Source organism: Pan paniscus, chromosome 8 (genome assembly GCF_029289425.2).
Source record: "Pan paniscus chromosome 8, NHGRI_mPanPan1-v2.0_pri, whole genome shotgun sequence".
Lineage (NCBI taxonomy): Eukaryota > Metazoa > Chordata > Mammalia > Primates > Hominidae > Pan > Pan paniscus.
In genome coordinates, this window is record NC_073257.2 from 20,359,254 (window position 1) to 20,369,868 (window position 10,615).

The following is a 10,615-nucleotide window of genomic DNA, read 5'->3' on the forward strand; positions in this document are numbered from 1 at the left end:
AATTTTTTAGTAGAAGACAATTTAAGAGGCTCTTTTGATTTGATAGTGCTCCACTGACCTTAAAATGTCTAGCCTCTATGGGGACAACGTAGAGGGAAAGGGCTGCAGCCACAGCCTCAGCCCAGTTCTGTGCCTTATTACAGCCTTAAAGAACAGTCAACAAGACCAGGCACGGTGGCTCATGCCTGCAGTCCTAACACTTTGGGAGACTGAGACTCAAGGTGGATCACTGGAGGTCAGGAATTTGAGACTAGCCTGGCCAACATGGTGAAACCCTGTTTCTACTAAAAACAAAAAGAAAATACAAAAATGGTGCGCACTTGTAATCCCAGCTACTCAGGAGGCTGAGGCAGGAGAATCGGTTAAACCTGGGAGGCAGAGGTTGCAGTGAGCTGAGATCGCACCACTGTACTCCAGCCTGGGCAACAGAGTAAGACTCTGTTCAAAAAAAAAAAAAAAAAAATGCCACAGGAGGCATTTGCTTGGAATTCTGGATACAAAATTGCAAGCATATACTTACTCTAAATTATTTAAAACATCTTTTCTAAACACTGACAAAAGTACGATACTCACATTTAGATCACAATTAAGATTAGATGCCTGCGTTGACTCCACACTCTGAGTTGGCCATGCCAAAATTTCAGGCTTTTCCCTATTTGTTTAAAATTGAGAACTTAGTTTTTTGTTTTTTTTTAATTACAAAAGTAATATATAAATTCCAAAATACATAAAATTATAAACAATATAAAACCCATTCTTAACAAGCTCCTCTTTTAAAAACAAATGAATGCATGTATTTAGAATGGATTCTTTAAGTATTTACAGCTATATTCATGGTAATGAATAAAAAGGTTTAGTGAACTGACCAGAGCTTCAAAGTCATCTTCTAACTCCCCTCAAAGTTTTCAGGAGCCACTTCTGAAGGGGTTGGTGGCTGAGACTAGGAGAAAGAAACAGCTCACAACTGAGGAATCAGATGGAGGTGTAGTGTGAACCAGTACAAGATACCTTTTGGGAATGTTAGCAATGAACCACATGCCTCTGGAGGCTGTGTGTATGTGTGTGTGTGTGTGCACGCCACTATACCTGGCTAATTAAAAAAAAAAAATTTTTTTTTAGAGATGGGGTCTTGCTATTTTGCCCAGTTTGGTCTTGAACTCCTGGGCTCAAGTGATCCTCCTTAGCCCTGCAAAGTGCTGGAATTACAGGTGTGAGCCACCATGCCCATCCTGTTTTGTATTTTGCTTCTAAGCTTGGCTTGGCCCACCTCCAGTTTCCAGGAGAGCAGAACACATTTGTGAGGGTGAATTGAGTGTCCTAGACACCATGGAAGGAGGAAAAGCAGGAATTTGAAATCAGTCAACGTAAGTAAGAATAATCTGTGTCTGAACTGGAATACTAGCTCAGCCCTTAACAGCTGTGACCTTGGGCAAGTTACTTAATCTTTCAGTTTTATGATCTATAAGATGGAGATTAAAAGATTGTTAGGATTAAATGAGCTAATATTTTAAAATATCGAGAATCTGACAGGGAGTAAGTGCTATATTCTTGGTTAAATGTCTGCTCTATGTAAAATTAATCATCAGCTCCCTGTAGCCTTTAGTGATGCTCTTCTGTGTACTGGCACTCTGACTCTCTGAGGATACAATAACAAAACGCCTCCTTGCAGGAGCTTACAGTCTGGAGGGAACACAAGCAAATGACAGAATGTGGTAAGTTACAATTGGTGAGCCACAAGAGGGACACTGACTCAATTTGGGGACAGATGAAGGGGACTGAGAAGGCCGTCCAGCTTGGAGGAAGGGAGGTCTAAACAGTCCTCAAGGACCAGTGACCAACAGTAGAAATTAAACTACTAGAGCTAACTGGTGGGGAGGGAAGGCATTTCAGGCCAAGGAAGCAGAAAAAGCAAAGACCAAAATCTGTTCAAATGCACATTCTGAAAACTGCTAATACAGAGAACGAGAAAGGCAAGATAAATCTGGAAAGGTGAGTGTACCATGCTGTGTGGTTTAGACATGTAGGAAGGAATCAAAGAGTAAGCTTGAAATTTTCCCCCAACTTCTGTCCTCTCCTTTTGCTAAGTGGCATAACACAGTGGAATTACAGTGATAAATGTCCACTGGTAAGGTTTATTACATAATTCAAACTGCTTTTTTTTTTGAGATGAGGTCTGGCTGTATCGCCCAGGCTGGAGTGCAGTGGCAGGATCTTGACTTACTGCAAACTTCACCTCCTGGGCTCAAGCCATCCTCCCACCTCAGCCTCCCAAGTAACTGGGACTACACCATGCCTGGCTGATTTTTGTATTTTTAGTAGAGACAGGGTTTTGCCATGTTGCCCAGGCTGGTCTCGAACCCCTGGCCTCAGTGATCTGCCTGGCTCGGCCTCCTGAAGTGCTGGGATTACAGGAGTGAGCCACTGCTCCTGGCTATCCTATTTTCTGCAAACACCTACACAGTACCTAAAGGGCTAGGTCTGTTAATTTTAATATTCTAGGATTGAGTTTCCATCATTACAACTGTTGTCTATAATGTGCCCTTTAGGAAACTGTTTCTCTGTGTGCTTTAATATGGAATAGTTGAAGCTTTCAGAAACTTTATTATCATTATTCAAAACTCTCTAAATGAAGCTTAAGAACTGTGCAGTCACTGAGCTCCTGGCACCAACTGAAGAAAAAGTGCTGCCGTTGGCTGAAGTTGGGCTCACTGGTCCTCAACTGTAACCCTCGTCAGCATTGACTGCTACGCCCCAGTACTCGCCTTTCCCACATTGCTCTTGGTTCTTTTCCTTGTCCACCAAGACAGAATGATAAGGATCAGGCCTCTTGGATGAGTCTGAGCTCTGATCTCAGGAAGAAATTTCATTCTACAGATCTCATGCCCCGCTAAGCTGTGTGCAGTCTCACTGCTAAAGAAGCAGCTGCTCTCCATTTCTGCCACTCCTGCTATTGAACAGGTTCCTGATTCCTGGCCTCCACTGTTCACTTCTAGTTACTCTCTTCAAAGAGTGGCTTCACTGAGACATCATCCACATGCCATGAAATTCACCCTTCTAAATTCTACCACTCAGTGGTTTTTCATATATTCAGAGTTGTGCTCTAATCCACTCTCTATATCATTGCAAGATGAATTGTGCTAAAAGGCATTATTGAAATATGACTAACTGCTAGGTACTATTTACTAGTGAATGAGACGAACACAGATCCTGCCTCTACCCCCGCAAAGTATACAGCAAAGAATAGAATGATTTTAGTTTCGGGCATCCCTCAAACATTAATTACATTTGAGTGATATATTGGACATCCAAGCAGACATTAGTCATTAGATGCAGTTAGCTACGCTAGTATAGCACTCAGGAACAATCCAAGATAAAGTGTTATATTAAGGAGTCATCTTTACACAGCTAATGATGAAACCCCTGAGGTGAATCCTATGAAAAGAGAACAAACACTGTAAAAGCAGACGAAAGCTGCCAGGCGTGGTGGCTCATGCCTGTAATCCCAGCAGTTTGGGAGGCCGAGGTGGGCAAATTGCTTGAGCCCAGCAGTTTGAGACTAGCCTCGGCCACATAGCAAAACCCATCTCTACAAAAAAGACAAAAATGAGCCAGGCATGGTGACATGTGCCTGTGGTCCCAGCTACTCAGGAGCCTGAGGTAGAAAGATTGCTTGAACCTGGGAGGTCGAGGCTGCAGTGAGCTGTGACCAGGCATGATGGTGCATGCCTGTAATCCCAGCTTTTTGGGAGGCTGAGGCAGAAGAATCACTTGAACCTGGGAGGCAGAGGTTGCAGTGAGCTGAGATCGTACTACTTCACTCCAGCTTGGGTGACAGAGCAAGACTCCGTCTCAACAAAACAAACAAACAAACAAAAAAAGTAATAAAAGGCAAAGACATTGCAGGATAAGTCAAATCTTTGATATTGAAGCCAGGTTTCTCACTTTGGGAGAGACAGGATATGCAAATAGGACATGGGAGGAGAAAAGGGATATGTAATTTTAGACTTGAATTAGAGGCATCTGTGTGTACTTTGCACTTCAAAAGTACACATATTGCTGGGTGCAGTGGGTCACGCCTGTAATCCCAGCACTTTAGGAGGCCGAGGTGGGCAGATCACCTGAGGTCAGGAGTTAGAGACCAGCCTGGCCAACATGGTGAAACCCCATCTGTACTAAAAACACAAAAAATTAGCCAGGCAAGGTCGTGTACCTGTAATCCCAGCTACTCGGGAGACTGAGGCAGGAGAATCACTTGAACCCGGGAGGCAGAGGTTGCGGTGAGCCGAGACCAGCCATTGCACTCCAGCCTGGGTAACAGAGCGAGACTCCGTCTCAAAAAAAAAAAAGATACATATTTTTTAGTTCTTTCCACTACAAGGGCCCTGAAGCAATGATTTCCCTGTAGTAATAAAGGTCAGCTAGCACACGTCTGGGTTCTAAATAATATTCCTTTCTAAGAAGAACCAGGGCTCCTCAGAGAGATGTCTACTTCCAAGCTTAGAGCAAGGGAAGCACAAGGTGAGCCTGGAAAATCTACTGGCACCAAATAGCAAGTCCTCCGTGAATGATGGTGACACAGTACAAGAATACAGTGGCCGGCTGGAAAGGGCTCCCACTGGCCAAATACGGGACAATTTAAGCAGCAAGAGAATCACGAAGGTAATGGATCATGACACATCAGCTAAAGAAAAGAATCCGTGCTGGGTGCAGTGGCTCATGCCTTGTAATCCCAAAACTTTGAGAGGCCAAGGCAGGTGGGAGTTACAGACCAGCCTGGCCAACATGGTGAAACCCCATCTCTACTAAAAAGACAAAAATTAGCCAGGTGTGGTGGTGCACACCTATAATCCCAGCTACTTGGGAGGCTGAGACAGGAGAATCGCTTGAACCCGAGAGGCGGAGGTTGCAGTGAGCCAAGATCTCGCCATTGCACTCCAGCCTGGGCAACAAGAGCAAAACTCCATCTCAAAAAATAAATAAATAAATAAATAAAATTTAAAGCCATAAAAGGCATTTGGGGACGATGGGAAAATCTGAACACGCACTTTATTTTGTGGGATATTATTGTGTCAATCTTAGTTTGCTGAGTGTGATCATGGTATTATGGGGAGGTGGGAGCTGTGATGCACCATCCAGATCCCCCTTCAGAAGGACCTTCCACTGGGAATGGTGGAAGCACACAGCCCCCAGCTGCCAACCCTCCTTGGAATTGCCTCAGCTGGAGATCACCTTGCCCAAGGTCATGGCCCCCTCCGGAAGCACCTACATCCAGTGTCTGATCAGTATGAGAGTATAAAGACCCCCTGCCTGGCTCAGGACACTGCAAAGGGCCATTCCAGCCTTACAGCTCTGTGGGCTTGACTGAGGCCTTTGTGAGCTGGAGCCCAATGTCTCCCTATCCCAGTTCTGCTCTCTCCCCTTTCCCGTCCCCCCCTTTCCCATCCCCCCCTTTCCCATCCCCCTTCCTCTCCCTTCCACCTTTCCTCCTCAACCTCTCCCCATCCCTTCCCCTCCCCAAGCCCCTCCCTTCTCAACACTGCCCTTCCCTAGTCCTGCTTCCTGCCTGCCCTCCTCTTCTCTCTGCCAGGCGGTGACCCCAAGAGCCCTCCCCTGAGGTTAATCTTCATCTCAGAGACAGCCTCCTGGGGAGTCCAGCTTGGGACATTTGGTGCCGGAGAGGTCTGAGAGAGCAGATGCAAGATGGGATTTTGGAGCTGGATTCCCCCACTGGCTGGCGGTGAGGACTTCAGTATGGGTGGTGGATGGAGCACAGAGGTGCTACCTGACACAAGGCAGCAGTTCCTGAATATGCAAGTCTTAAAACTTCCACCAGGGGTGAACAGGGTGGTAAAACAGTGGAAGCAAGCTGGGACAATGTATGAATGTACCAGATATTTGAGAAATATGGAGCTCATGGGACCCCAAAAATCATAGAAACCAGGTGGCAATACTTAACTATTTAGCAGTCTGAAGCCAAGTGAATGCAATTATGCGCGAGAGCAATCAGAGGGGTGTGAGCTAACCTGGTGAGTTACGGGGATGGTTCATAGAATAAGGGGTCCCTGGGTGAAATGGATGGATGCCAACACGTGGGCTACTCAATCTGGTCCATCAAAATAATTCAAGGATGGGTAGTCGGGGGTGAAGGCAGATACTCCCATAACCAGTCATGATTCCATGCCCCGTTCCTGGATCCAAGCCAGCTTTCAGACTGAAACCCTATTGACTGAAGAAGAGGCTGAGTCTTCAGGAAGAAGAATGCTGCAGCACCAAACGGCGAAGGTAATGATCCCCCCACTCCTTTTGCAAAAGAACCTACGGCCATTACTCAGGTAACGGTCCACTGGGGAAAGGGAAACCCACACATTTTGAGGAAGCTGAGAATGAAACCAGGAGACGCGGAGTCATCACGAGTCCCTTGTCAGAGTGGGGGCATCTGAGGCCAAGTGGCACCTGGAGTCTTGGCCCAGGCTCAGCTCACACTTAGACCTACTCAGTGGCCAATTCCCTGATTCCTGAATGTGTCACTGGAACAGACATACTGGGATGTTGGCACAACCCCTACGCTGGTTCTTTGGCCCATAGGTAAGAACTTTGGGCATGGGAGGGTTGAGGAGATGACTTTGAAACTGCCCCTGCAGCTGGGGCAGGGTGGGCAGAAATCATGACCTAAAGGATGCTGAGGCTGTGGGTCACTATATTTTCATTTCATCTGACAGTCTGGCTCCTGCAAATATGAGATGCATCTTGAAGGGTGAGAGTGAACTGTTGTAAACTTAGCCAAGTAGTAACCCTGGTTGCAGTTGCTGTGCCAGATGTGGTGTCTTTGCTAGAACAGATAAACATTGTCTCAAGCATATGGCATGCGGTCATTGGCTGGTGAAAGTTGTCTTTTCCATCCCAAACAGAAAGGATCAGAAATAGTTTCTATTCAGTTGGAACAGACAACAGTATACATTTTCGTCTTGTCCTAGAGCTATGTTAATTCTCTCACCCTGTGTCATCATACACAGACGATCTCCAACTTACCGATGGTTTAATTTATGATTTTCAACTTTGCGATGGTACAAATGGAATATGCATTCAGTAGAAACCACACTTTGAATTTTGATCTTTTCTCAGGCTAGCAATATGTGGTACCATGCTCTCTCATGATGCCGGACAGAGGCTGTGAGCCACAATTCCTAGTCAGCCATGTGATAATGAGGGTAAACATTCATTGTGATAAGAAATAGATATATACTCTGGGTATGGATTTGCCTTTCCTGCTCATCTTGTTTGAGCCACTGGGTTCCCATATCACGCTATGTCAGCCTAAGGGGCCCATTTTACAATAAAGGAGATGTGGGAGTGGGCACAAGGCTATGAAACCCACGGGTCATATCACACACCACACCACTCATAAGCTGTCAGCCTGGCAGAGCAATGGAATAGCCTTTTTTAGGCACAATGAAAGCACCAGCACACAGGCAATACCTTCTGAGGATGGGCCTGATCCCCTAGGCTGCTGTGCACTCTTTAAGCCAACAACCTTTTTTCTTTTTGTAGAGACAGGGTCTCACTGTTGCCCAGGCTGGAGTGCAGTGACTTGATCATAGCTCGCCGTAGCCTCAAACTCCTGGGCTCAAGTTATCTTCTGGCCTCTGCCTCCTGAGTAGCTGGGGCTAATTTCTTTATATATATATATATATATATATATATATATATATATATATGTATTTTTTTTTTTTTTTTTGTAGAGATGGGGGTTTCACTATGCTGCTAGGGCTTGTCTTGAACTCCTGGCCTCAAGCCATCTACCTGCCTTGGCTTCTCAAAGTATTGAGATTACAGGCATGAGCCACTGTGCCCCACCAAGTCAATGACTTCTGTGATGCTGGGTTCCCAATAAGTAGATGACACAGGGTGGAGACTGGGGTTTCTCCACTTACATCACTCCCAGGGACCCACCTGGGAAATTGTTCTTCCTGTCCTGCCACTCTGGGTTCTCCAGGTTTACAGATCCCATTTCCAAAAGGGGGAATGCTTTCACCAGAGGACCTAGCAGGAGCCCCACTGAAACATTAGCTACAGTTGCTGCCTGGGCACTTCCACTGAGACTGCAGCTAAGAGAGGAGTCATCTTTAGGAGGGGGATGGGCTCCTATTACAGAGTGGGAGGCAAGGTGGAGTGTTTGGTTTCCACATGGTCTGTTTGGGTGCCTCTTGCCCAATTTTGGGTATTCTCTTCCCCGATTCTGGTGGTACAAGGACGAGTTCAGCAGCCACTGTCTGAAAAGGGCCTGGAAACCAGGGGCTCAGACCTGCACATGAGGGTCTGCATCATGCCACCAAGTAAGCTACTGAGACCAGAAGTGAGAGAAATGTAGGCCTGAGGAGGAGAATACTGAGTATCAGCTGAGGCCTGGCTGCAGCAGTCGGGGCTCTAATTTGTCTCCTGAGCTTCCTCTTTAATGTTTTCCCCAGGGAAAGGGCCCCTCCAGAATCCTGGAGGAGCTGGTCCTCAAACCAAGAAGTGTCTCTGAGGGTAAAATAGATGAACTGTGATGAATGCTCTAATCCACTGCTCAGAGCCCCCTCAGGACTGAAGGACTTCAGCTGTCCTTGGAATTGAATGGACTCAGCTGCAGTGTTCCTTTGCCTGAGAGCACACACCCTTTCCCAGGTAGCCCTCATGCAGTGACCTGTTCCTATGGGAATATAAAGGTCCGGCCTTCTTGTTTGGATTCAGGGAAGCCCTGAAGGGCCACTCCAGCTTCTGCACACTATGGCATTGGCTTGGCTGAGGCTTTCCTTGCCAAGGAATTCACTGCACCCTGGCTTTCACTCCTTCCCCCAAGTCCCAGGAGGATTCCTCAATGAACTTTCTGCAGGCTCATCTCTATTTCAGAGTTGACTTCCTGGGGAACCAAGCCTGTGACATATGGTCTTGTGTATAGTTATGTGGGGGAATATTCTTGTTTTGGGGTGATACATGTCGAGGTGTGGTGGGGTTAAGTGTCATGAAGTTTGCAGCTTATTTTCAAACTGCTGGAAAAAAAATACCTGTGTGCATATATAAATACAAAAGATACAGTAAATAGGCAAAATGTTAACAATCGGTGAATCTAGTTGAAGTGTACACTTGAGTCTATGATTTTGTTTCAACTTTTCTGTAGGTTTGAAATTTTCCGAAATAAAATCCCCTCCCCTATACACAGAAAGGCAAATGAAGAGGAACAAACACCCAGGGTGGCGGCGGTAGCGGGACAGATTTGTGAAATCCAAGGCGCAAGAGAGTTTCAATGTTACAGAAGCGTTCAACATTATCAAATAGCTACAAAATAATCAAGTAAGGCTAGGACTGAAAAATGTCTCATAGATTTAGCAACACAATGTTCCTGATAACTTGGGGACAGAGTATCCATGGAGTAAATGCAGGCACCTTGCCCTTTAGTACCTTGCTTCTCTGCAGATCGTCGTTTAGCTGAAGAACCATAATTTCAGTTCTATTATTGAGTTTCCCAGACTTTGAAAAATGTGAATATCATGTTCAAAGTTCTGGAATAGTCCCTGTGGGAGGAATATAGAGCCACTCATAAACTCTCAATTTATTGGAGGAGCACATAAACTAAATACACTGTGATAGGTACAGAAGGGCATATTTAAGAAACCGCATAGTTCAGCCACTACAATCGGGCGACCTGCAGGCTGAATCTAGACTAACCGTGGGATCAGTTTGGCTTTTGAGATGTGTTCCCAATTCTGTATTTAAAAATCAAGATATTTATCCCTAAATCCGATTTCTGGCAATACTTGGATGGAGCTGGGAGAAGGCTCTGGGGTAGGCAACCGTTCCCAGGACACTTGGCCTGCGACACCGGTTTAAGGCTCTGGTTTGGCCTCTGTAGGCAGCCGAGGTCCCCATCGCCCGATAGATCACAGCCGCGATGCTCAAATCGCACACTACAGCCCACAGGCAGCTTACCTGTTTTTTAAAAAAAAAAAAAAAAAAAAAAAAAAAAGTTTTATTGGAACCAGGGCTGGGATTAGAATGACATGAGTGAGTCAGGAGTTTATGGCATGGATTTGGATTTTCTTAAAAAACTGTTAAAATATTATCGATCTTGATGACTGAGTTTTTTGAGGCCCCCATTAATTTGGCACAGAGTCCTCCTCCTAGTTCCCGCCCTATTGCGAAGGGCTTTGAAGGGCATGCGGAACAGCTTGGACTTTATTTAATCCTTGCAGTGGCAAGCAGCTCAATACACAGATTTTTAGCAGAGGCAACACCAGCGCAGGTCTGCGTTTGGCGAGCTCCGTAAGTTCCCACGCCCCAAACTTCTCTCCAGCACATAACCCTCTAATATGACTAACGTTATTAGTGCTAACTCTCTAACCTGTCAATGTCGTATCCCAGATCCCTCGTTTGCCTCTAAAACACTGGCGTTTTCGTCACCGCTGTCCCCCAAGTGAGCGCCCCAGCACCTGCCGCCCTGGGCGCCTCCTCCACCTGCGCGCCCCACGCCCGCTTCCGGCCGGCTTCCAGGCCTCAGAGGCGATCCCGAGGAATCGTTCCGCTCCCAAGGGGCGGAGCTTTCTCATCGCCGCGCTCGGCATTCGGCTCATGCTGCCTC